This window comes from Sus scrofa, chromosome 9, assembly GCF_000003025.6.
Source record: "Sus scrofa isolate TJ Tabasco breed Duroc chromosome 9, Sscrofa11.1, whole genome shotgun sequence".
NCBI lineage: Eukaryota > Metazoa > Chordata > Mammalia > Artiodactyla > Suidae > Sus > Sus scrofa.
In genome coordinates this window covers 9,715,944-9,741,403 of record NC_010451.4, presented here as the reverse complement: position 1 = coordinate 9,741,403, position 25,460 = coordinate 9,715,944, and the positions used below count along the sequence as shown (strand labels likewise).

The window sequence follows — 25,460 nt, the reverse complement described above, 5'->3', positions numbered from 1 at the left end:
CTGGTGTTGCTGTGAGCTATGGTGTAGGTCACAGACGTGGCTTGGATCCCGCGTGGCTGTGGCTGTGGTGTAGGCCGGTGGCTACAGCTCCGACTTGACCCCTAGCCTGGGAACCTCCACATGCTGTGGGAGTGGCCTTAGAAAAGCCAAAAAAATAAAATAAAAGAAGACTGTGGGAGGGCGAAGCTTCCTGGAGTGGGGCCAAGGCTGACAGGCTAGCCCTTCCTGTCAGCCCCGAGGGCCAGGTTCGGAGCTGGCCTCTGAGCCCCTCAATCACCTCCCAGTCAGGCGACCGTGACCAAGCCCCTGTCATGCTCGGTGGGCCTCTCTGGCCGCTAAAAGGCCTTATTCTCCCGGGTCAGGAGACTTCCTCCCGCGGGAGGGTAGTCGGGGGTAGAGGGCGAATGTGGGTGTCTGAGAACTGCGTGCTGATCACCTCCTGGTGACCTTGGCCACGTCTCTCCAGGGCCTCGGGGGTCACGGAGGGTCTGTTCTGAAAGCCTCCTTTTTATGTAGACATTCTGCTCATCTGACCCGCTTCGGAGGCTCTCACAGCAGGGCGGCCAGAGAACAGCTCTCTGAGAGCCTCATTCATCTCCCAGCGCTGGGTCCTCTTAAGGGCGGCCAGGCTCTCTGCTGGGTGGTGGTGGGTGGGGCCACACAGCCACGGAGGTGCTCCTGGCCCGGTGGGTCCAACTAGACACGACATACCCAATTGCAGAGTCTTTAAGCCAAGAGATTCCCCACCAAAGGCAGATGTCCTGGGGGAGTCCAGGAAGGCTTCTTGGAGGAGGAGGCGCTTGATCTGAGAGACGGAGCATTCATTCAACAAGCATTTGCCAAGCCCCGACTACATGCCAGACTCTGCTAGGCTCTGAGATACAACAAGAAGGAGCACAGGAGGGCATCTGACCCAGTTTCTTTCCTCCAGCCCAGCAGGGAACTAGGAATTTCTTCAGGGGAGAAGGAGAATGTGGTCCCCCAGACAAGCCAGAGGGACCATGTGGAGGGGAGAGGCTATCCTGCTTGTGGGTGGAGCTGGGGGAAGTGATTGAAAGGTGAGGCTGGTGGGGCTGGCAGAGAGCCACAAGGGCAGGGCTGGCACACCAGGCTAGGGACCTAGGACCTGATCATGCTGGCGACTGGGAGCCACAGAAGGTTCCGGGCAGAGGGAGAAGTCACAGGGTTTCTTAGCAAAACAGCTTTGGAGCCCTCCAGCCACAGCCACCAGGTGAGCTTCCTAGGGCCAGCCTCCCCACCCCCCACTCCTGGGCTTGGCCAGGGGAGGGCACCCCGTCCCACCCCACACCTCTACCATTCTGGACTTCAGCCTCCAGCTCACCCTCTCTCTTGTTCTCCCAACGGCACTCTCAGGCAGGTGCGCTCTGGAGAGGGGATGGGACGGAGCTCTGGGTCCAGGCCTCACAGAGGACTCCGGCCCTTCACACCATTTGCCCCTTGTGGGCTTTAAGTGTTTTCCTGCTCCCCAGTTTCCCTACAAAGTGCTGCCTTTCCCATGTCAACGCCTGGCTTAAAAATCTTCCCAGGGCCAGGGGCCCCCTCTGATACCCAGTGAGTCCAGACTCAGGAGCTTTATTTATTTATTTATTTATTTATTTATTTATTTATTTATTTATTTATATTTTAGGGCCACACCTGCAGCATATGGAAGTTCCCCGACTAGGGGTTGAATCCGAGCTGCAGCTGCCGGATTCTCATTGTGGCTGAGCCACAGTGAGAACTCCCAGACCCAGGGGCTTTAAAGCTGGGACCTCGGCAAACCCCTGTGAGGTTCAGGGTCGTGAGCTAGATCTCAACACAGTTCTTGGCCCCTAGAAAAAGGTCATCTATCTCCTTGTCTGGCTCCACCCGCCTCTTCCCATCTGTTCTGCTGTCTCTTCTCTGGGAGGTCCACAGCCACCCTGAACTTGGCCGGGTTCTTCAACAGAGCAGCGCCCTTCCCCACACCCGGGGTTCTGCCCAGGGTGGCCTCTGTGCAGACAGAGGTTCCCTCCCAAGCTAGCTAACCCCTGACTTCTGGCCTGAGTCTGCCTGTCCCTCCCTGAGAGAAGCCTCTCCCAATCCCCCCAGAATAGGCCAGGGGTCCCCAGAAGCATCCTTTCAGACTCCATGCTTTTGCATGTGCTGCTTCCTCTGCCAGGAAGACCCTTCCCTCCCTCCTCTGAAGCCTGGTGGCTGGCCAGTCCCTGCCAAGTCGCAACATCTCTATTTCCCTTTTATACACGAGGAACCAGAGGCTCAGAGGGGTTGAGCAACCTGTTCAAAGCCACACAGCTTTGTCCTAGAATGTAATAGTGATGAGTGGGTGGAATCCTATCCCAGCTTATGGTCTTGGGAACATCATTTGGCTCCTCTCTGCTTTGGTGGCCTCATCGCTGAAATGGGGTACCTACTGCATAAGGCTGGTGGTGAGGCTTCGGGAAGCTTGTACTGTGCCGCCTCCATTCCTTCACTTGCCAGGCCCATTAGTGGCGTTCCCATGGCCCCTACAGGACACTCAACACTCATTCATTTAATCCCGAAAACCATCCAAGACCTGCCCTGTGTCCCGCCTTATGCAAGCCTAGCTCCTGTCCCAAGGCTCTGGGGCCGGGGAGGGGAGGAGCACAGGGTAGAAACATCAAGATTCAAGGAGTGTGCTGTCCTCACACACTTTTGCTCTTGACTGCTTATTTTTCCCGAAACCTGAAATCAGAATATTTCACGGCATCCAACCCTCATCTCCTCGCGATGAGCCCTAGAGGCCGCAGAGGGAGAAGGTACTGGGGTGCTGTGAGGGCGTGTCTCACCGGTTCCGAGGGCTCCACTCTCCCTGGACTCCACTACCTCTGATAACGCATCTGGCCTCCATCCGGCCTCTTTTTTCCCCACCCCGACCCCTGTTCCTACCCCTTGACTTCCCCACCGCTGTGTCCCAGACAAACCGGAGCTCACCACTTCTCCTCTATCCGGGTCCCCAGGATACCCTCGCCACACGCCCAGCTCTTTAAACCTCTATCACCCGGATCCATTGTCCTCTCCGGCCGCACCTCTCCATCTCTGCCCCGCCCTCTCCGAGGTAGACTCCACGTTCCGCAGAGCTCCGCTCCTTTCCCACTCTCCCATTGGCCCTCGTGGCCCGACAGCGCGGGACGGGGGGAGGGGATCTGGAGTGCGCCCCGCCCCTTGCCTGTGGCCGGGCGAGGGCGTGGCCTCGGGTGACCCCGCCCCAATTCGGGCGGGGCCGCGTTGGCCGGCGCTCCGGCGCTGGGCGGCGCTGCCTCGGCTCTGCTCGACTCCGGCTCAGGCTCCTGCGGCAGCTCCTGTGGGGGTGGGCGGCGGGGCTGACAGCGGCGGTGGCAGCGGCTGCGGCTCGAGGCTGAGCGAGCGGCGGGCCAGCCGGGAGAAGAGGAGGAAGTGGAGCCGCGGCTGTGAGCTCTGGAGTCAGCTGCCACGCCGAGGACCGCCCCATTTTGCAGAGCGAGCCGAGTCCGGACCTAGGAAGACTTCTCTACCGGGCTCCAGCCGCCGCGGCTCCGCGTCTTCTCGCCCGCGCCCTGCCTTGCCCCGCCAACCCCAGCCCGGTTCTGCGCTCCGCGGTCCGGGGCGTGTGGCCGGGACGCCTCAAACCCCTGACCCTGATCCAGTGCACCAGGGCGGGACGCTCCTGGCCCACCACACGGCTCTGGGATTACCGGCTCCTTCCCAGCCTTTCTCTAGTGTGTGCCGAAGCCCCTAGCCCTCCGCCCGGGATTAAGGCAGGGTGCCCCCACCCCTCCGTCTGAGTGCAAAGGAGCCCGGACCTTCAGCTGCCTCTGCCCCGGTGCTTCGGATTTGGTGCGGTGCTAACGTCCAGGAAGCCCCGACCCGGGCCCAGAGCCCTATGAGGGGTCCCAGGCGGGCTGGCCCGTCGGACTGAACCGGACTGGGCTGGTGCTGTGAGACGAAGCAGCCACCTTCCTGCCGCCCCGGGCGAGGGGCTGAGCGCTTGCCCCGAAGAAAACACAGGGGAGAGCCGAGTGCTGCAGGTGAGAGAGCCCCGGATGCCGGGCGCGGGCGGCCTCCGACCCAGTTTGGGCAGCGCCGGGGCCACCTGCGGGCGTGCACCGGGCGCTAGCTGCGCCGGCAGCTGGCTAGGAGGGGCGCGGGGAGAGGAGGGGGAAGGGAGCCAACCGGCACTTATTGAGCGCCCATTGTGTGCGGGTCCGCGCCCCACCCTTGCGCAAATGATCCTTCAAACGGCCCGCTATCACTCTGAGTGATGAAAGGTGTTGTGTGCTGGTACCGGCGCTTGCAGATGGGGAAAGTGAGGTTCAACGAGGTTAATTAGCCCCGCTCGCTTTCCTCGAGGACTGAGACTGGGGAGGAACGTTAGGCTGGAGAGGGAAAGGAGCTGAGAGTGGAGAGAAGAAAGGAAGTGCGGGGCCGCCAGGCAGGAGATGGGGGAGGGGTCAAGGTGGGGCATCGGGGAGCTGATCCCCAGGCCAGGGACGCGGCTTTTCCTGGCCCCTTTCCCTCTCATCCATTGGCCGTGTCACTTCCCAGGAAAGGTGATCCGGAGTGGAGGACGGAGGTGGAAGCTTCCCAGGCTTCCCTCCCTGACAGAGAGCAGCTGCCCCTGTCCCCCGTGGGTCAGACCCCGGGGTCTCTGAGACACTCTGGAAGCCCCAAGACGCTGCTTATCTGCTGGGAGAATGCAATGAGGAGGGCTCCACGTCAGAGCCCATCAGAGCTGTAGGAAATGGGGCCCCTCAGCACCCACCCAGCTCACACCCTTCACGTTAGCAAGGAGGCCGCTGAGGCCGGGGGACAGGGGGTGCCAGTTGTCGAGGTCCTAAAGCAAGCATGTAGTTGAGCCAGCAGGGTGCCTGAGAAGATGATCCTAAACATCCTTCAGAGTGTCCACTCCTCCTCCCAGTTAGCATCTTCTTGGTGGGTGGCTGGGGTTTGCCCACCCCTGATGTGAGGTTGTGAGGTCCGGGTGACCACGTGCGAGGCTGTTGTGAGAATCTCTGTGGCTGGTGCTGGGACGAGACCCGAGGCTGACCTCAGCCTCTCCTGGGCGGGGGAACCTGCAAGACACCTCTGGTGCAGGAGGGGAGGGGCTCGCCCAAGTTCTCAGGGCGGGGGCTGCCAGGGCTGGGGGCACAGCCCCAGGTACCTGGACTCCCAGGCAGGGGCTTGTTCTGCTGCCCCCCGGGGCTGTGCAGGGGGAGGGGTGTTGAGAAAGAGTGCTTGGCATGGACTCTGTGGGCTCTTGTTCTGGGGGGGAAGGGGACCCAGTCTGGGGACCCCCCCGCTCCCGAGCGAGCGCTCCCTCAAGCCTTGGCTGGGCTGAGTTAACCCCTGCTGTGCCTGGCTTCCTGGAGTCCAGGGGAAATCACCTTGGAAAGCCCCTGGGAGGGGGGAGGGGGAAAGGGGAGGGGGAGGGGGAGAGGTCAGCCAAAGGCTGGAAGCTGGGGGGTGGGGGAGGGGGGAGGCGGGGAGGAAGAGGTTGGGGGAACCGGAAGAGAAAGCGGTGGAGGGGCTTGGGATTCCCCCCACCCACCATCCATGGGGATTCAAATTCTCACAATAATTCTCCCTGCTGTCTACACAAAGCTCCTCCTTGATGAGATGATTTCACACGTGTGATCTCATTTCATGGCGGGATGGAAAAGACCTGGAGCCTGGGATGAGGCGCCATGGGGCTGGGGAGGCCCCACCTGGGACCTCTTGGTGGCATCCATGGCTCCGAGCCTTACCTGTCCACTGGGGTCAAGGGAGGCTGCGTGGTACCTGTTCAGATGGTGGAGCCATCGCATGCGGCACACTGTCAAGTGCTCAAGAGTTTTTAGTGTTTTTGCCAAGACGGGACTGGCTTCCACCAGCTCCCTTGTGTGGGAAACTGAGGCTCAGGTGAAGTCACCTGTGCGGGGAGGGCCTTTGAGTTTGCTTCAGGCCCTGGGTGCCTTGGAATTTACCAGATGGTAAAGGCCCTGTGGTGACTAGCTCTTGATGGAGCAGGCTAAGCCGCACGGGCAGACAGCCCTGAGTCAGATCAGCCGGGGTGAATCTGCTCTGGTTCCTCCCACTGACCATGTGGCGCTGGGCAAGTCACTTCACTCCTTTGAGCCCCAGCTGCTTCTCTGTAAATTAGAATTCCTCCTTTACAAGGGTGTTGTGAGGCTTAAGGAAAATACAAATATACAGTGTGGCCAAATATTTATTTCCTTCCTCATGAGGCAAGGAAGCGGGAATCTTGACCGGGAAATTCAGGGAAGTTCTGGGACTTGCCTGGGATTGGAACCCAGGTTCAGAGACCTGGGTTTGCTCAGCTGGGACCCCTATGTGGGTCAGGCTGCCCTGTGCTGCCTCCTGGTCCCACAGGCCTCTAGAGTCTGCTTGGGGACCCTGGCAAGGAGCTCTGGACTCTAAGCCCTCACCCCTTTTTTGGGGGTTGTAGGGAGCCGGTGTTTGTCTGGCCTGTGGTCTGGCCTCCCCAGGCACAGAGGTGCTGTGAATAATTTATGGCTCCCCTGGCTGGGAGCTCCCTCAGCCCTGTGCTCAGCAGAGCTTCTCAGCCCCACCAGAGCAGGTGGTTCCTGTCAGTGCTGGAAGTCAGACCTGAGGGAAAGGGCCGCAGGAGGAAAGTGACCTCTTATCACCCCACTTCTCTCATTGAGGGGCATGGCGGGCCCACAGGAAACAATGGACACCAAGCTAGATGAGCTAGGATCAAGCTGTGGGCCTCTGCTTCCAAGTGGGCAGGAAGGGGTGGCATGGAGAAGCTCCTGGGGACAGGGTAACCACAAAGGCTTTATCAAGGAGAAGGGTGTCCGGGCTGGGGCTAGAGGCGATTTGCCTTGGAGAATCCAGGCCCTGACATCAGGTTAAGGTTGAATCCTGGCTGTGCCACTCACTCACTGTAAGACCGTGAGGAAAACACCCGAGTGGCTCAGCAGGTTAAGGATCTGGCATTGTCACTGCAGTGGCTTGGTTCGATGGCAGCATCCCGAGAACATGGTTAAAAAAAAAAGAGGAGTTCCCGTCGTGGCTCAGTGGTTAATGAATCCGACTAGGAACCATGAGGTTGTGGGTTCGATCCCCGGCCTTGCTTAGTGGGTTAAGGATCCGGCGTTGCCGTGAGCCGTGGTGTAGGTTGCAGATGCTGCTCGGATCCCGCGTTGCTGTGGCTCTGGCGAAGGCCAGCAGCTACAGCTCTGATTCAACCCCTAGCCTGGGAACCTCCATATGCCACAGGAGCGGCTCAAGAAATGGCAAAAAGACAAAAAAAATAAAAATAAAAGTAAAAAAAAGAAAAAGACACGCAACCCTGCCAGGCCTCTGCTGCCTCCGCTGTAAGATAGTTAGGGGTGACTGTGAGGTCCTTTATGTAATGCACTTGACATGATAGGTACTTAATGAGAGGGCGCTTCCCTGTGAACGTGAACCATGAGGTGGGCTGCTGGAGAAGATGGGTGGTGTCGTAAGCAGGGAGGTGGGGAGACCTCTGGGGTGGTGATGATGGATCTGGGGCGTCAGAGAGGGATGTGCAGAAGAGGCGTGGGTGGCCTTGAGCGCCAGAGAGAATCCGCACTGCAGAAAGCATCAGGGGGTCCCCATTCAGAACCCCTGTGCCTCCTCCTGGCCAGTCGATGGAGACCATGGCCTTGCCCCCCGCAGCCACTGCACGGACCCCTGGCCATTGCCATTGCGTTTCTCCTACACACGTCATGTGCGGCCGCTTTGTTTATGGGCTTCCTCCTGTCACCCACACCCATCCATACTGTCCTCTTCTCTGCTCACCCCTCTGTCTCTGAAGGCCCAACTCAGGTCATAAATCCCCCCAGAAACATCCCGGCCCTCTTGTCACACCCGCCTCTGAATCTTTCACACTTGACAATAAGAGCAACAATACCTGCCAGGGCCTCACGTTTTACAGTTTGTCCAGTGCATCCACCTGCTCATGTCATAATAATGTGCTGGCCACGTGAGCGCTTGCTGATGCTCTTGAGTGCTTATTCCGAGCCAGAGCCTCTCATCCACCTCTCTGGGAGGTATCCAGCTGGGGCTCAGAGATGTGCATTGTCTTGCCCAAGGTCACTCAGCTAGACGGGGAGGGAGGAGCGAAGCGTGTTCTCTTATCTGCCACTGAACGGCCGGCTCAACCATTCTTAGAAGATGTCTTGCCTCCTCAGCTCCACCCAAGTGCCTAGAGAGCGTAGTGTGCACATGAGGAGCCTGCACGCGAGCCTTGTCTCCGGGCTGGGAAGGGCCGCGCGGGCTTGAGCGGGGGCCCTGGGCACCGCTGGCCGTGGGACTCGGGAGGGAGTCAGCCCCACCCCAGGGTCCTGTTTCTCCGGGTCTGTGGGGAGTGGGGTGGTGTCCGAGCTTCCAGAGCTCCAGCCTCCTGCAGTGTCCTTTGTGACCCTGGAAGCCAGGGGAGGAGGCCACAGCGTCAGGGCCAGAGGATGTGGTGTGATGAGCGGCTGTGATTTTTGGCCCGGCCGCTGTCTGGGCCAGCCGGCTCTGCAGTTAGCTGCTGCTCCGCCCGAAGGAGGGTGGCGGCCTGGGCTGCTGGCAGCATGGTCATTAGCTGGGCAGAGAAGACCCTGTGATTGGGAGCCGGCTGGGCCAGGCCAGGTCGGCGGGGCTGGAAGCAGGCTGGCCCGGCCACACTGGGGTCATCGGCAGGGCAGCTGGCTGGGCAGCTGCTTCTCCTCCCCTTTGCAGCCTCCAGGGTGGCACCCATGGGGCACCAGAGCTTTGTAGGCTAAGGCTTGCCCTTCCTGTCATGGTGGTTATGGGAGTGGGGCAGTGAGGAATCTTGCCAGACCTGAAGATGGCTCCTTCTGGAAGCTTCCAGGACTCCTCCCCTGCAGATCCGTAGCCCTCACCCACCAACTGTGGCCTGTGGATTGGGCTTGTATAGATGTGCCTCCCTTGCCAGCCAGTCAGAAGTAGAGTCTCTGTCACCCCAATCCTCCCCTCCCTCCAGAGTGCCTAGCAGCGTACCTGGCAAAAGGGCCCGCCCCCACCCCCAGCCGGGAGAGGCAGTGCGAGCTGCCCCTTGGGCAAGTTGCTCAACCTTTGCACCTGTTTCCTTCCCTATAAAGTGGCGCCCGTAAGCACGGCGTTGTGGGGGTTAAATGAGACCAGATAGCCAGGAGGCAGGTGGCAGGCCTGAAGCATAGCATGTGTCCCCTTGCCGGTCCCCTCAGTAGCTTCGTGATCAAGTGACTCAGTGAGACACTGATGGAAGAGCCCCGCCAGTGACGCCCGAAGGGAGAGCATGCCAGGCGGCACGGAGGGCTTCCCAGAGGAGGACACGGTCAGGTGGGATTTGCAGAGCTGCACTTCCCACCCCCTGCCCAGTGAGCTAAGTTCAAGGCGGAGGGCAGGGCCAGGCTGTCCAGGGACCTGGAATTTCTCAGGCCTTCACAGTAGGAATGACGCAGGTGGGAGGAGCTGTCTGGGGTCCAGGTGAGACCGAGTGAGTCCCTCCTGCAAGGGAAGCCACAGGCATTGGTGTCCCTCGCCGCTCCCCCCTCACCCACGGTTACACGTTACAGAATGTGACGTGATTGGAGATTTGGGTCTATGGGGGAAGCGGCCATTAAACAAGTAAACACCCTTCCAAAACTTTCAAGTTGTGGAGAGTGAGCTCCTGAGGCTAGGGCCGGATCCCATCTGCGGACAGTGGCAGAGGGCACTGCTCAGATCACAGCCCGAGTGCACGCTTACTAGCCATGTGGCTTGGGCAAGTGATTTCACCTCTCTGGGGCTCAGTTTCCCCATCCGAAAAATGGGGACAATTGTAGTTGTGGGAAAGTAAATAAATTATACATGTAAAACCGTCAGAAACACACCCAGCCCATGCCAAGCCCTCAGTGCACGGTAGCTGCTGTTGCTGAGCACCTGGCAGAGTCTAAACGAACAGGTGCTCAGGAAGGACACACAGAGTGAACCCCAGGCCAGGGCTGCTGCTCGGTGCAATGAATGAATGAGCCGCCTGGTTGGGAGGGGGAGACACAGAAGCAGTGACCATGTGACAGAATGTGGCAGAGAGGGCTGGGGCCGGGTTTATCTAGTACTCGGCCGGGAGGGAAGTCAGGAAAGGCTTCCTGGAGGAAGTGCTCCCAGAGCTGAGTTGGAAAGTACTTGACATGCATGGCTGTGAGGTCAGCCCTGGGCATGAGCTCGGCGAGGAGTGGTTCCTGTCCCATGGTGGCCGGCTAGGAGGGCAGACCCCAGCTCTGCTGGACTCCACAGGCCGTCCTCTTGCCACCGGCCTGCTCTGTCTTGTGTCCGTGGCATTCCGCTGGCGGGCACCGGGAAGGCAGGTGGGGAGGAAGTTGTGCACCCAGGTCTGAGTCCCAGCTCTCCCCAGGCCTGGGACCAAATCCCCTACAGAAAAGAATAAACAGGCCTAGCTCTGAGTCCTTTTATCTCCTTGTTCCCAAGGCCCGCCCACCAGCAGAGGTGGTCTCCCAGCATTAATCCTACAGCTGTTTGGCTTGTGAATGAGTGAACTCTATTTAAAAAGAGAGAGAGAGAAAGAGAAAGGCTATGAAGAATTTGCCTACCCTCCCACCCAGGAGGCTCAGAGGGAAAATTCCTTCCACTGACAAGGGAACCAAGACCCCCCAAGTATCTTCAAGGGGTTCACCCCAGCGGCACCCTAAAGTCAGGATTCCCTCCTGCACTGGTAGCTGGGGGTGGGGGCCTGAGGACACCACCTGGTCCTTTGCGTTTTGCCAGGGTTTTGCCCCTCTTGTAAAGTGGGGTCAGAATAAAAAAGCCTGTCTCTCCTCCAGAGGTGTGGCCGGGGGGCAGCGAGGGACCGGGGAGAGGTTGTAGTGGCTGTCTGGGCGTACGGCTCTCCAATCCACTGCACGCATTAGAATCATTTAGGAAACTTCAAAAAGTCCTGCCTGGTCGCCATCCCACAGTCTGGGCCAAGTCCGGGCATCAGTTGATTTTAGAGCTCCCCGGATGATATCTGAGGGCAGCCAAGATTGAGAACCACCTGGCCGCCTCCTGCGGCACCCCCGACGATGCGGGACAGGGGGCTCACTGCTTCTAGGCTGCTCCGTGCTTTGCGGTGCTGCTGCCCCTGGAGCAACCGGGCAGCGGAGAGACTTTGCCATCCGATAAACCAGGCTTCCACCTCCCCCCCCCGGCCCCCACTTCCCTGCTTGGGTGTCTTCTCTGAGTCTCAGCGGCCTTATCTGAAAACAGGAATAACAGTAATCTCTCTCTGGAAGGGCCAAAGGGACCACATGAGGCTCCAGGGTAGTGCCAGACACGTCAGCAGTGGGCGGTAGGTCACAGACAGTGGCAGCGCCTGCTGGACTCGGACCCTGGCCTCCGCCTGCAGTGCCCTTTCACTGCCCCAGCCACCTGAGGCTGGGTCTCTGAGACAGAGGCCGGAGGGATCACCACCCAGTCTTGGGGCCCTTCCCTGTCCCCCTTTCTCTGTAAAAGATAAGACAAGGCAGCCCGCGTTTTGTCTTGCTTGGTTTTGTTTTAATGGCCAAAGCGTCAAGCTGTCCTCAACAATGAAGCCTTGTCTGGATCTGCTTGTTTTTCCAACCCAGACACCCAATCGCACCGCCCCCTTGGGGCCCCTGTCCCACCTGGGCGGACTGGACGATGTCAGAGGTTTTTCTTTCATCTCGGGGAGGCTCCTGGGGAGACACGGGCAGCCTCTGTGTGGCCGTCACAAACACTGACCCCACTAATGGCACATGCCTCTGTTGAAAGTCAAGCCAAGAAGATTATTGAAGGCGGTTACCAGGATGGGGTTCGGAGGCAAGGACAGTTGCCTTTTAGTCCTGACTTTGTCACTTACTGGCACTATGACCCTGGGCAAGTCACTTGAGCTTTTCGAGGACTCGTTTTGTCTTCTGTAAAACGCATACATATGGCGCGTCTCTTTGAGGGGGTCTGAGAAGCGAGCAAAGCGTCGGGCCTGTAGCCCAGAGCGCCTTCGATCGCAAGCCTCACGTGGGCCGGACCCTTCTCACTGAGCCTCCTGCCCGGCCTGCTCCCTTTCCGCAGCCCACTCCGCGAGCTGGACCAGGCCAGGCTGGGACAGACGGGCAACCCTGCAAAGCGCTCTTCATGTGTTCCCTGCAGCTTAGAGGAGGCTCCGAGGGCCATTCAGGGGGAGACCGCAAAGGGAGGGTCACTGGCCGCAGGACCTGGTGTCCTCTGCTTGGGTCCCGCCAGAGAGGGTGTCCGTGTCAGCCTGGGGTGAAGTGTTCGGGCAGTGGGGGTGTGGCACCAGGGACAGTGACTGCTGGCGCAGCGGCTGCCCGGGAAGCAAGTGATCAGCTGTAGGGACAGAGGCTGTGCTGGCAGGAAGGGGCCCTGTCCGCCCGGGAGAACTGGCAGGGGAATAAAACCTCCACCCTTCCTTCCTTCCTTCCTTCCTCCCTTCCTTCCTTCCTTCCTTCCTTCCTTCCTCCCTCTGGTCTCCCACTGGGGCTTCCCACTGGGTGAAGCTCCTGGAAGCCAGTGGCACACAGCCAGATGCAGTCCATTGAGATCGGCCCCCAGACGGGCCAACGGAAGGCTTCCTCACTCTGTCGGTCCAGAGCCATGCGGTCCATTGGACGCGCCCTCCGTAGGCTGCAGGGATGCAGTTTATGGTCACCTGTTGGCACCTGAGCACATCCCTTATGAAGGGGGTCTCAGCCCCACCCCAGAGACGAGCCAGAGCTGTGCTCTCTTCACACCCATCTTTCTGTTTCCACCTCATCGCAGGTGCCTCGGCACCCCTTTGAGGTTGCTGCCCAGGCCCCTTGCCCCCTCTGCCGCCCCTTGTCCTCAGAGGACCTGGCTCTGAGTTTTTCCAGCCCGTGTGTCTGTCGCTCTTTGTCAGGCAGCGTGGAGTCGTGGTTAGAACACAGGCTCTGAAGTGAGACTTGCTCCTGAAGTGCGGACTCTGCCGTGACGTGGCCGGGGAACTGAACATCGCGCCCCTTAACCTCTCTGTGCCTTAGTGTCCTCATCTTTGGAATGGGGACAGCCGAAAGCGCCCTAGGTTGTTGTGAAGACTAATGAACGAATAAATGGAAAGTACTTAGGCCGGTGCCTGGCGAGCAGGAAGTGCCCAGAAAATGACAGCCTTTGCCTTGATCACAAATCATAGAGTGGGAGCCCAGGACTCACGGTGCGGCTGGACCTTTAATGAGAGGATGGGGACGGTCACTGCCCTCAGTCTAGACTGTGCCCCAGTGACGAGGCTGTGACAGTTCACCTGCCAGCCATCCACCCCCTCCCCCCCAGTCCTTTCCTGCTAACCATGTCCCCTGAGAAGTGCCTCTTCCTGTCAGACCTCAGAGTCCTTGTCGGTGAAAGCAAGCAGTTGGACGAGGTGTCCGCAGGTCTGCACTGGGGGCTAGGACCCAGAGGACTCGAGGGTCACTGGCCTGGAAGAGCACTGAGGCGGGGGGTGACGGCGAGCGGTCAGGGCACAGGCCACTCTCCCTCATGGGGCGGGCGGGGCAGCTATGAGCAGGGGACACGCAGAAACAGGAGCTCGGAGAGAATGAGAGACATCAGAGGGGGCTTCATGGAGAAGGGGGCATTTGAAATGAGTCTTAAAGGTAGGCTAGGACCTCACCTGGTCCAAACTGGACACGAAAGGCATTCTAGGAGGGAGCAAGGCCAAGCCTAAGGCGTGGAGGCAGAGCCTTGGGGCTGCAGCAAGCAGAGCTCATGGCAGGCACTCGAGGTACCCTGACATACTGGCAAAATATGGAGCTTCTGGAAGCAGGCAGATGTGGCTCAGTTGAATCCTGGCTCAGTTTCCTTTTTTTTCTTTTTTTTTTTTTTTGGTCTTTTTAGGGCCGCACCCATGGTACATGGAAGTTCCCAGGCCAGGGGTCACATTGGAGCTGCAGCTGCTGGCCTACACCACAGCCACAGCAACGGTGGATCTGAGCCTCATCTGCAACCTACACCACAGCTCATGGCAACGCCAGACCCTTAACCCAATGAACAAGGCCAAGGATTGAACCTGCATCCTCATAGCTACTAACTGGGTTCATTACCACTGAGCCACAGCGGGAACTCCATGGCTGTTTCTTATTGAAATATTTCTTCTCCTCTTACTGGCTAGTGTCTTGGTGCTCTGACCCTCTGTCTTCCCAGCAGTGGACTGGGGCTGAGCCCTCCCAGGGCTGGGTAGTGACTTGCAAAGCTCTGAGTATGGCTGGACAAGCCAAGCCCCCCACCACCCTGTTGCTGCAGGACCTGCAGGGACCCTGGGGGGCCTGGCTTAGTCCACGTCTCCTCCCCCAGATCAGGCTGCAGGTGGCTTCCAGGGTGTCCTTATCTCTGGAGAGGGGCCCAAAAGGGCCACAGGGGGGCTGGTGTCAGGTGAGCTCAGGTGCACAGTCAGACGGAAGATGTGTTGAGCACACTGCGTGGAGAGCATCTATGAGGCCCTGGCGCGTGGTGCCTGGGACAGCTGGGCAGGCCTGGAGGGCAGAGCTGGTCACGCCAGCACTGTCTTCTTTCTCCCTGATGGGAACACCCAGGCTTCTGAGGCGGAGCCGAGTGATGCCTGCTGTGGGTGTGGTAGCGCCTTGATCTTGGAGGCCTTCCTGAGCGGGGAAGTGTGCTGCCTTCGAGTCCATCCTGGCTTTGAAGGCCAGCTCTCCCTGCTTGGAGCAGAGCTCTGAGGACGCCAGGCCAGTCACTCCACCTGTCTGAGCCTCAGTGACTCACCTGGAAAGAAGGGCAGCCACGCCCACCTCCCGGGTCTGTCCTGAAGCTAAAAGGACGCAGAGGAGGAGACGGCAGACACGCCACAGCCGCCCTCATCCTGCTCGTTCCTCATGCACCGTCCGCTTTTCAATGCACCTCAGGAAGCTCTGTCTCGTGTCTGATTTAAGTCCATCACGATGCCGCTAGAACCCCCCTCCCTCCCCGTGTTGAGGCCCCTGCAGAGGCAGATGGGGCCTGTCTGCTGTACCCACGTGCTGTCCGTACCCGCAGCGAGGGAGGCAGGAAACCGAGCAATGAGGTGTTGGTTTTCAGTTGTCTTGGGGGCCAGTCGTCCGGGGCCAGTGCCTCCTGCGTGACATGGGGGTAGTGCTTCATTCTGACTCTGCACTGTTCTTCCTCTCTGGCTTTCACCCATATGCTCCCAAAGGGGTGACTCCGGGCAGTGGAGAGAGCCCTGGGCTGGGCCTAGAAAGCCTGGGTCCCAGCCCAGCACCCACCTGACCCCTGCCTTGCTGTGTGCTGTGAAGCCAGTTAGGAACCTTTCTGGGCCTCAGGAGGCTATGGAAATGTCTGCACCTCAGGGCCCGTGTCTGCAGGGAAGATGTAAGCAGTTTATCTGAAGCTCCTCCTCCCTCTAACTCCTCACTCACTTGGGCCCCTGGCCACCCTGGAGAGCCAGCAGATTAGAGTTGTGCTGGTGGCGGTGGTGCTGGGAGCAGAGTCCACCTCTCGGGCCAGGGTTCCCAAGGGGAGGTAGCAAGGGGAAGCTTAGATAGGGGAGTCCTGATGGGTGGGGTAGTGCCTTCCTCCTCTGCCGGGGACTTTGAGAGCCTGGATTTTGTTCTCTCTACCCAGTTAAAGCCATCCAGCAAAAGGCCTGCTGGCTCAGTGGGTTAAGGATCTGGCATTGTCCCTGCTGTGGCTCGAGGCACTGCTGTGGCAGGGGTTCCATCCCTGGCCTGGGAGCTTTTGCCTGTAGTCACAGTTGTTGAGTTCCTCCTTGGAGCAGGCCTTACCCACGTGAAGTCTGCTTGAATCCCTCATGTTGTGGGTGGGAAACTCAAGGCTCGGAGACGTGAGGTAACTGGCCTGAGTGGGGTGAAGGGGCCTGATCCTGCAGATGCCCTCTGGCCCCCTGGGCCAGGCTGGGCCCTCCGGACCCTCAGCAGGAGAGGAGCTCAGGGTGGTCACGAGGGAGGACGTTTCTGGTCTGGGAGGTGGCCCCGGGGGCTCTGGGGAGTTCGCTGGGGCTCCTGGGACTGCCCGGTCCCTTTCCTCGGGAAGACATTGACCGGGAGTTCCCTCATGGCTCAGCGGGTTAAGGATCCGGCACTGTCGCTGCTGTGGCTCTGGTTACAGCTGTGGCCTGTGTCCAGTCCCAGGCCTGGGAACTTGTGCCTGCTGTGGGCGCTGCCAGCAGAATAAGAAGTTGGCCAGGGAGGCGGAACCTTCGATGCTCGCTCTTGTGGAGGATCAAGACCTGATTTCTCGTTGGCTTTGGGTACCCAGCTTTCATGCTGTCCTCTGATGTTCATGATCCCGCGTGTCCGTGGAGGCAGCTCGGGGCTTATTTGGGAGGGAGGCCTGGTGAGGGTGAGCTCTGGGGTCAGACAGACCTGGGGTTAAATTCCTGCTCCCACCAGCTCCCTGCCCTCAGGCCTGTGAGTAACCCGCTGAGCCTCAGTTTGCTCAGCTGTGAAAGGGACAGTCATTCCCCACAGCAAATCCTTAGCAACAGCCGTCTTGCTGGCTGAGCACGCCAGATAAGCTCTGTGACCCCTGCTCCAGTGCCTGGTGCAACGTCATAGTTTCTGTAATTTTTTTTTTTTTAATCCATCCCACTTTACGGATGGGAACATGGAGTCTCAGAGAAGGAAGGTGACTTGCCTGAGGCCATGCAGTGATTTCCCTTCGTCCTCCAGACTTCCTGCCTGTGGCTTTTTTTTTTTTCTGGCACCTCCTTCTTGGTCCTCAAGGGACCCAGCTCCTCATTTACCTATCAAGTCTTCACTATGTGACACTGTCTGATGTGGCCTTGGGTCCTCTCCCCCCAAGTGCCTGATGGCACTTGCTTGGCACACAGTAGGCACGTTAAAAATGTTTGTCTTGCACGTGAATATGTTGATGAGCTGGTATGAGACGTGTCAGAGGTGTCTCTTCAGGCCGCCAAGGCTTGGATCTCTGAGGCTTCCTCCTGTCCCTATTCGTTTAAAAACAACACTTTAATAGTTTTGGTTGGAAATCTTTGTTAAAAGGGGTGATGGCTTCCTTCCCCTGCAGGAGGCCCACGTGGTCAGCTTCCTGGGACGGGCCCTGTGGACACGGACCGCTCTGCCGGGATAGCAGAGACCAGCTGGTCCCCGTCCCCGGGGACCCTGGGCTGCTGCGCGTGTTCAGCAGCAGCTCTGCCTTTGCAGGTTCCTAGCTCTTCTCACCCTGACCCTTCATTCTGCTGCCCACAGACCTGCCTCCGGCAGCCCAGCACCTCTTTTTCCTTCCCTCTTGCTCCTATGGGTGTGTGTTTCCTAAATGCTGTTTCTGCCAGTTGGGGGCTGAGAAATGGAACAGTTGAACTTGTTAGAATTGGTTCCTTGATTGACTCATTCATAACTATTCAGCCATTGTAGACCCTGGGTCTTGCTAGGTATTCCATCCTTCTATCCATCCATCCTTCATCCATTCATCTCTCTATCCATCCATCCATCCTATCATCCATCCATCCTTCAAGCATCCTTCCATCCTTTCATCCATCATCCTTCCATCCTTCATCCTTTGTCCATCCATCCATCCATTCATCCATCCGTCCATCCTGAATGAGGCCCTCTGCAGTGGCTTGTGATCAATCAGACATAGCCATACCCTCCGGGCAGTGCATGCAGGGGAATAATGATGTACGTAACGGATGCCAGTACAGGACTCTACAGTTTGTCACCTGCCTCTGTCTGCAGTTGCCTGCTTTTTCACAACAGCCCTGAGAACAGCATTATCCCTGTTTTGCAGACAATAAAGCAGAGCTCAGCAGGAGGAGGCCCCCTGCCCAGTGGACCAGCCTGGCCTCTTACCTCCTCTGTGCTCTGTTTGCAGGCTGTGGGATGCCCCGATCCTTCACTGCTTCTGACAGAAAGGAGTGCTGGTGGTGGCTCGGGTGGGATCATCTGCCTCTGTAGGATGGTCATTGCGGGGAGGTGTGGGCTTGGCTGGGCACCAGCGCAAAGCCTTTAGTGCCCACACTTCCCTGCAGGGGACCTGGTACACCCTCTGGTCCATACTTCCTGGACTGCGCTCTGGGGAGCCCTGGTTTCTGGGATGGAACGGGACCCGGGGCACACAGATTCGGGAAGTGTGAAGTCACGCAAGTCAAAACAGGACTTCTCAGGGCCTTTAATGTGTTGATATAAATGAGAGTTTCCCTTACAGGTGGCATGGGTGCTGCCAGCCTTTCCCAAGCTGATCCGAATGTGTGGCTCCTTTGTGACAGGGAAGGGCCTGGGACTGACAGCCTAGAAGACAGCAGGGAGAGCCGAGCAGCAAACGCTCCCCTTCCCAGTTTGCGGGAAGCCTCCGGCTAAAGCTCTCGGTTCTTGCCCAGGGCAGCTTGCATGCTGTGAGAGGCTCCGGGGAGCACCGCTTAGTCCCAGGAAAGAACAGGTCTCGGTGGTGAGTTCCAGGCAGCAGGGGAAGTGGAAGCTGGAGATGTTTTGATTCTTTCATCCACCAAACACACAGGTCTCAGACATCTCCTGTGTGCCAGGCACAGAGCCAGCGTTTGGAAATGCCAAGACGTGGCTGACTAAGAACCTTCCACTTCATTTCCCTGTGCCCACTAAGGGTTTTTAAAGAAAGACAAACACAAGCCTTCAAAGGAAGCAGTGATGTTTTTTCATTGTTCTGGGGCTTCGTGGTGGGCAGATGGGTGACACCCTTGATTCAGCGGAGTTTGCGTCCCAGGGCCTGAGGGGTGTAAGGAGATAGTTCTGGAAACAGCAGCCCTGGGCAGAGCCTGCAGGTGCTGTCAGGAGTGGGGGGAGGTTCAGAAGAGGGGGAGAGGGCGCTTCCCCCGGGCTTCAGCCTAGTGATGGCCGGGGCAGGGGGTGGGGGTGCTGGGGGTATGCTCTTCCAAGAAGAGCAGAGGTTTCTGTGGGGCTTGGAGGGGCGGGCAGGCGCTGGCCAGCTGGGAAGGGCCTTCCTGGAAAAGCAACAACCTGGAGCAAAGGGGCAGAGGTGGCAATAGGTAGGTTACACTTCGGGCACTCTGAGGAGCCTGGGGTGATGGGGGCCGAGCGAGGGAAAGGGAGACGGGGCTGGGGCAGCTCGTGAGGGTCCGAACGCTGGCTGAGTAGGTGCCCACCTAACGGGCAGTGCCTTGAGGGTCAAGCCATTCATCCCAGCGTCCCCAGCAGAGGGCTGGTGCTGGTAGGTGTGTGGACTGACTGGGCTCTTCCACTGTGGCATCTTGGACAAGTCCTCGCCTGCCCTGGACCTTGGGTTCCTCGTACTCCTGGTGGGGCAAGGTCACCCAGCACGTCCCTTCCCGCTCGCAAGGCTCTAAGGCATTCTTGGCCTGTGTTCATGGGAGGCCCAGACCGTTTCTCCCCCAGCCTCAAGGTCCCCTGGGCAGCCCTGGCTGGACAGGGGCCAGAAGCTCCCAGGGTCGGGAGCAGACGCTGGCTGGGGGGTAGAGGTTAGGCTGGCTCTGCTGGAGAAATTCACTGCTCATGCTGTCTTCCTTCGGCGGTTCGTCTGCGAGCTCAGGACGAAGTGCCCTGGTGTCCTGGTGGCCTTGGAAGGCCCCAGACTGGGTGGGGAAGGGGAACCGAGCCAGGCTGGGGCTGTGGGTTGTGTGCACGAAGCAGCTGGGTGCCGGGTAGGAAGTTCTGAGCCTTCCTTCCATGTGAAAGTGGGTCATTTACCTAACTTCTGAGCCTCCGTTTCCCTGTCTATAAAATGGGAACAGTATTAACTCCCGCACTGTGCTTTTGTGAAGATGCAGTGAGATTCAACTGTGAAAGCGGCCAGTCACCCGACCCCCAGGCATGTAAATGGTTTTTGTTGGTGATATTCATTTGTCCGGTTTCCTCTCTCTCCTGGCCCTTGGGCCCACCCAGCCCTCTCCTGGACGTGCTCCCTGGTGGCCTCTTGCTCTTCTCCCGGAGGAGGCTTCCCCTGTCGGGTACACTTTATCCAGGCCAGAGCCATCGGAGCCCATGAATTATGCACAGGTCGCACATGCAGGCCTGTGTGTCTCCCCCCCCCCACCCCGGGTCTGTGTGCATTCCAGCAGGAGGAGGTCTGCTGAGCCCTGGGCCAGACAGCCGCCCCCCACCCCACCCCCCACCTGCACCCGGAGGCCTGCAGACTTTGGGTCTGGTCTCTGGGAAAGCTGGGAAGACCGGGGGTACATGTCAGGACCTCCCCCACCCCCAGCCCCGGCCCCGTGTCTGCTCTGCTCACAGGCTGGGTCCAACAGGGCCCGAGGGGCGGGCAGAAGACTGTCTGTCACCATCCTCCGTTCCTCTTCCTGCAGGCGTCAGCGGGAGCGACTCAGATCTCTGGGGGGGATGCTGCTTTATTTTAGCAGGGCCTGAGGCACCCACTCTGGGGCTGGGGTGGGGGACAGCAGCCGTCACACAGAGGTGGCCACACAGGGGGGCTTGGTCAGAGCCCCCCTGCCCAGGTTGAGGTGCCTGGGGTGACAGGCCTGGGCTGTACCCAGCATCTTTCCTCAAGGGTCCCGAGGGTCCCTCTCAATGCCCTTGTTCCTGAGAGGCTCTCGGCTGGGGTCAGGGGCAGACAGCTGGGCTTGGCTGGCATCGGAGGCGTCACAGATGCTCCCTCTGCTTCCGTCGGTGGGGGGTTGGGGGGAGGGGGGCAGGCAGGGAGAGGAGGCTGTGGGGCCGTGTAAACCTAAGAGGTAGATTGAGGAAAGAGCCTGGGAGACCTGAGCGTCTATTCTCCCTCCCTCTTAAAAAGGCCTGACCCGGCTGGATTCCTGTCCCGGCTCCACCTCGTGCCTGTGCAACCTTGGATTTGTGACATGGCCAGTCTGAGGCTCAGCCTAGGCTAAGCTTATAAGACTGGTGAGGGGTCAAATTAAACAACCCAGCCTCATTGGCTTTCCTTAATGGGACACCGAGTAGGGCGCCAGGCACATAGTAGGTCACCAATTTGCAGAAGAGGTCTAACGCCAGCCCCGAGCAAAGAAATCGGGTGTTTAGATACTTGGTCTGTGATCTCTCTAAGCAGGAAGTAGGAAATGTCTCTTAAGCTCCTTGGAATGGTTAGTGTAGCTTGGACACGGTCTCACACCCATGAGCCCAGTGGAGGAGGCGCTGACTTGCCTGGGGGGTCAGGGGCCTTCCCTCTGGGACCAGTGAGGCCAGGCAGTCCGGCAGTCCTGGGTGTGAGTCCTGACTCTGCATGCTCACCCATGGCCTAGGGCGGGTCCTTTTGTAAAGAGCAGGTGAAGGACACCTAATTCCCAGGGTTTGGAGATTCATCTGAGAAATTACCTATAAAACTGCACCGGAGAGCACAAATTGCTGCCGATACCTCGTAGGTGGTTGCAGGAGCCTGGAGGGTGACCGAGGTGTAGACCAGTGGCTCAGGAAGCCAAGGCCATGTTTGTTCCTTGTTCCTGTGACCAGCAGGCTCTGCGATGACCAGCTCAGTGGCACCTCATGGGCTTTCCTTAGTGGGACAGCCGGTTAATTAGCCTCTGAGTGTTTCTGACACGTGTCTCCGTGAACTTCCCAACATGTGTCAGGGTCAGCCTTCGCCAAATGTTGTCAGCCCTCGTGCTCAGCTGGGGACCGAGGGAGCAGGAGCCTGGTTCTGGGTGGCTGGAAAGGGGGGGCAGAGAGGGGTCAGTGGCAGGGACCTGGTCGGGGGACAGGCAGTGAGAACAGTCCCGCCTGGCTCGGCCCCCGGTTCCCTGGGACCTTGTGCACCTGACCATCTTCTCTCTGGGCCTCAGTTTTCCACTAAAAGAGGATGTTGGGAGAGGTGTCCCAAGAAGCTGCGGGCTCCCACGGACCAGCGTGGGGCCAGGAATGGTCTCTGATGCCAGCCAGGCCTGGGGCCCCCGTCTCCTCACGTCCCAGTCTTGACCTTGGACAGGTCACCCAGCCCTTCCAAGCCTATCTGACAGGGCAGACCCTGACAGTGGACCCCGTGTCCCGTAGTGTCTGGCAGGGGTGGGCCTCAGGACAGCTTCGCCCGTCCCCTCCTCCTTTCCCAGTTTCGCCTGCAGGGCCCAGCCGTTCCCAGGAACTCTTGTTCCCAGTGGATCGAGGGGCCGGGGAGCACTGCTGACCCCAGTGCTGAGTCCCCCGGGGGCTGTGTGTGCTGATCTGCCGGGGCCCTGGGGTCAGGGTGGAGCCAGCCAGCCATTCTCTGCCTTTTTGTTTTTTGGCTGCACCCGAGGCATGCGGAAGTTCCCAGGCCAGGGATTGAACCCAAGCCATAGCAGTGACAATGCCGAATCCTTGACCACCAGGCCACCAGAGAACTCCCTTTCCTCTGCCTCTTAAGGGGAAGAGGAGGTACACACACTAGAGCCCAGCCTTGTATCTTGCATCTTGGAAACTTGATCCTCTAGAACCGCAGAATCTTTCTGTCCCCCAATCTTGGAAGCATTGACTGACTCATGGGACTTTAGCATCTTAGCCCTTTGAAATCAAGACTTTGAGAAGCAGGCGGGACTCAGAAGTGACCTTAGGGGCCATAGGATCCAGATCTCCATCCAGCCCAGGCAGGCCCTCTGCAGACCCCCTGGACACCCCAGGGGCGGGGGCTTACTCTGCAGCCCCCTGGTGCAGGCCCCAGGCTGCAGTCCGGTCACAAGGCCTCCAATGACCTCCTTGTGGTCATGGGTGACCCCTGGGCCCACACCCCGCAGGGCTGGTAGTGCTCACGGGCAGCTGGGAGGGAGCTAGGCGCCCGCTCAGCTAAGAATAGACGGCTTTGTGCGATTTAAGTAACAGCCTGATCATGTCAGGCCTCCCAGCCAGGCCTCGGGTGCTTATGAAGCAGGACCTGGGGCCCCCATGGGTCCTCCTGGGTGGTGGCAGGAGAGAGTGGGTGAAGGGTGCCGGGGCCACCGCCGGGCTTCCTGGGGACGTCTCTCCTGTTTCCACGTCGTGATGATTTGACTTTTTCCATCGAGTAACGCTCATGGCTCCTCCCTTCTCTCTGGGGCTGGCTGGGGAGCATCACTCAGCGTTCCCCCAGGAACGCTGCGGAAATCTCTTCTGGGAAGAATTCACACAAACAAACTGGCCTCCGAGAGGAACACACAGATCGATGAAAATGGCTTTGTCTTCAAAGAGAAAGCCCTTGACGGTGGCCAGTTATTAAGCACCTACTGCACGCCGGGCCGTGCGCTCAGCGGTTTGCACCCTGGCCCTCTCTGACTCTCATGGGGGAGGTGTCCTTATCCCCCAAATGCAGACGAGCAGTACTCGGCGGAGCTGGGATGGGAGCCAAGGACCGTCCCACCTTGTCTTTCTGGGCACGAAGGATTCCTGAGTCAGGGGAGAGGTGAGAGGCAGGATTCTTTTTTTTTTTAATGGCTGCACCCACAGCTTCTGGAAGTCCCTGGGTCAGGGATTGAATCCGAGCCACAGCTGTGACTGACACCACAGCAGCAGCAAGCAGGATCCTTAACCCTCTGCACCAGGCCAGGGATAGAACCCGCGCCTCTGTGGCGACCCGAGCCGTGGCAGTCGGTTTCTTAACCCAGTGTGCCACAGCGGGAACTCACAAGAGTCAGGATTCTTGGAGAGAGCCCTGGGCGTGGGGGACTTTGTGAATTGTGCTTTTCTCCTGTTATAGGCCTGTCCTGGACTGGGGGTGGGGGATGCGGTGGGATTATGATCCTATCACAGGCCCCTGTTCGTAGAGTTGGAATGAAACCGAACCCCTTAGGGTCTCGAATCCCCCCATAAAGTGGGCGGAGGCAGCAGCTTTTGATCCCTGGTCTTTGGACCCGGGAACATCCTGGTCCTTCTCTGCAGGTCTCTGGTGCCTCCCCCCTCCTCTTCCCCTGGATTTCTTCCCAATATGAGAGTCAGAAGGAATCCTGGGCCACCTTCTGATGGTACAGACAGGAGGACCGAGGCCCCAGAAGGACAGGGACTGGTCCAAGGTCACAAAGTAGTGGGCGTTCAGGAAATCCCCTCCTCCCTCCCCGTCCAGGCCAGGGCCTGCTCCCCCATGGGCCACTGCTTTTGTGCGAAGGTCTGGAGGGCCTGAGGTGGGGGTGCTGGGGGATGGAGTCAGCTAGATTCTGGCAGGGAGGCGGGGAGGCAAGAGCCAAAGGCCCAGGCCTCTGCCTGCAGTGAGCGCCCCAGGCTCATCTCTGGCTGCTCCCATCCTGCCCAATGCGAATGCTGCCTCTTCTGTGAAGCCCGCCTGGACTCTCCCCCTAAAACCCCCCACACTAAGAGTGAGAATCTTAACTGTGGTTTTAAGAAACCCACAAAACTTAAACTTTATCCTCGTAATCATTTAAGTGTGTAGTTGTTAGCATGAACTACATTCAGAGTGTTGCACAACAGGTCTCTAGAACCTTTTCATCTTAGAAACCCGAAACTCTCTCTGCACCAAACAACCCCCATCGCCCGCCAGCCCTTGGCAGCCACCATTCTACTTTCTGTTCCAATGAATTTGACTGCTCTCAATACCTCACACTGGAGTTCCCGTCATGGCACAGCGGAAACAAATCCGACTAGGAACCATGAGGTTGTGGGTTCGATCCCTGGCCTTGCTCAGTGGGTTAAGGATCCGGCGTTGCCGTGAGCTGTGGTGTAGGTTGCAAATGCGGCTCAGATCTGGCGTTGCTGTGGCTGTGGTGTAGGCCGGTGGCTACAGCTCCGATTAGACCCCTAGCCTGGGAACCTCCGTGTACTGTGGGTGCAGCTCTAAAAAGACAAAAAGACAAAAAACAAAAAAACCCCTCATGTTAGTGGAATCACACAGGGTTGTCTTTTTGTGACTGGCTTGTTTCCCTTGGCATAATGTCCTTGTGGCTCATCCGCGCTGCAGCCTGTGACAAGATTTCCTTTCTCTTTAGGCCGAATAACAGTCCATTATACACACAACACACCTCGTTTTGTTCGTCCATTTGCTCGTCGATAGATGCTTAGGTTGCTTCTCCCTCTTGGTATTGTCCAAAAGTGGGAGTTTTGAAGTTGAATGGGTTGGAGCCTGACTTCCAGCATCACTTGAGTGGTATGTCTGAGTCCTTTGTCACTTGCTGTTGTGACAGTCGCCTAGCGGGGTTGCTGCCGGGATTAGAATGGTGCGTGGATGGCAACACGCCTAGCCCTCGTCGAGCTCCCAGTGAGTAATGGGGGGTTCATTCTCATTATCCACTCTCGTGGGGACAGATCGCTTTTGGGGTTTATAGGACCCACATCCTCAAGGCCAGGTCAGCATCTCATGAGTTGTAGAATAGGGTTGCTGCAGAGCACCTGGGACCAGAGAGAGCCAGGGACTTGCCCAGGTTCACACAGCCAGGCCTTGGCCATGATGGGAGGAGAGCAGGTCTCCGGCCTGGCAGCCTTCCTGCTGCAGTCCCCAGGGTCCCCAGGCTTTGTCCTTAGGAAGGAATGGCTCTCCAGGGAGAAGCCTGCGGAATGCAGGGCTGGGGAGCAGCGAGACAGGCGTCTCAGCCTCATCTGTCAAGGGCAGAGGTGGGTGGCATCTGCCAGGCTCCTGTGATCACCGCCTTCTCC

At 58.7% G+C, this 25,460-nt stretch overlaps 1 protein-coding gene across 3 annotated transcripts in view; it reads left to right on the top strand.

Moving 5' to 3' along the window:
- GDPD5 (glycerophosphodiester phosphodiesterase domain containing 5) overlaps positions 3,218–25,460 on the top strand; it is an 84,232-nt gene continuing 61,989 nt past the window's right edge. For 2 of the 3 annotated variants that reach the window (XM_021062520.1, XM_021062521.1), the window contains exon 1: positions 3,237–4,028. The gene's annotated coding sequence lies outside the window, so the exon portion shown is untranslated. Of the gene's footprint in view, positions 4,029–25,460 lie in introns of all 3 variants that reach the window. The other variant, XM_021062519.1, reaches the window with a different exon arrangement.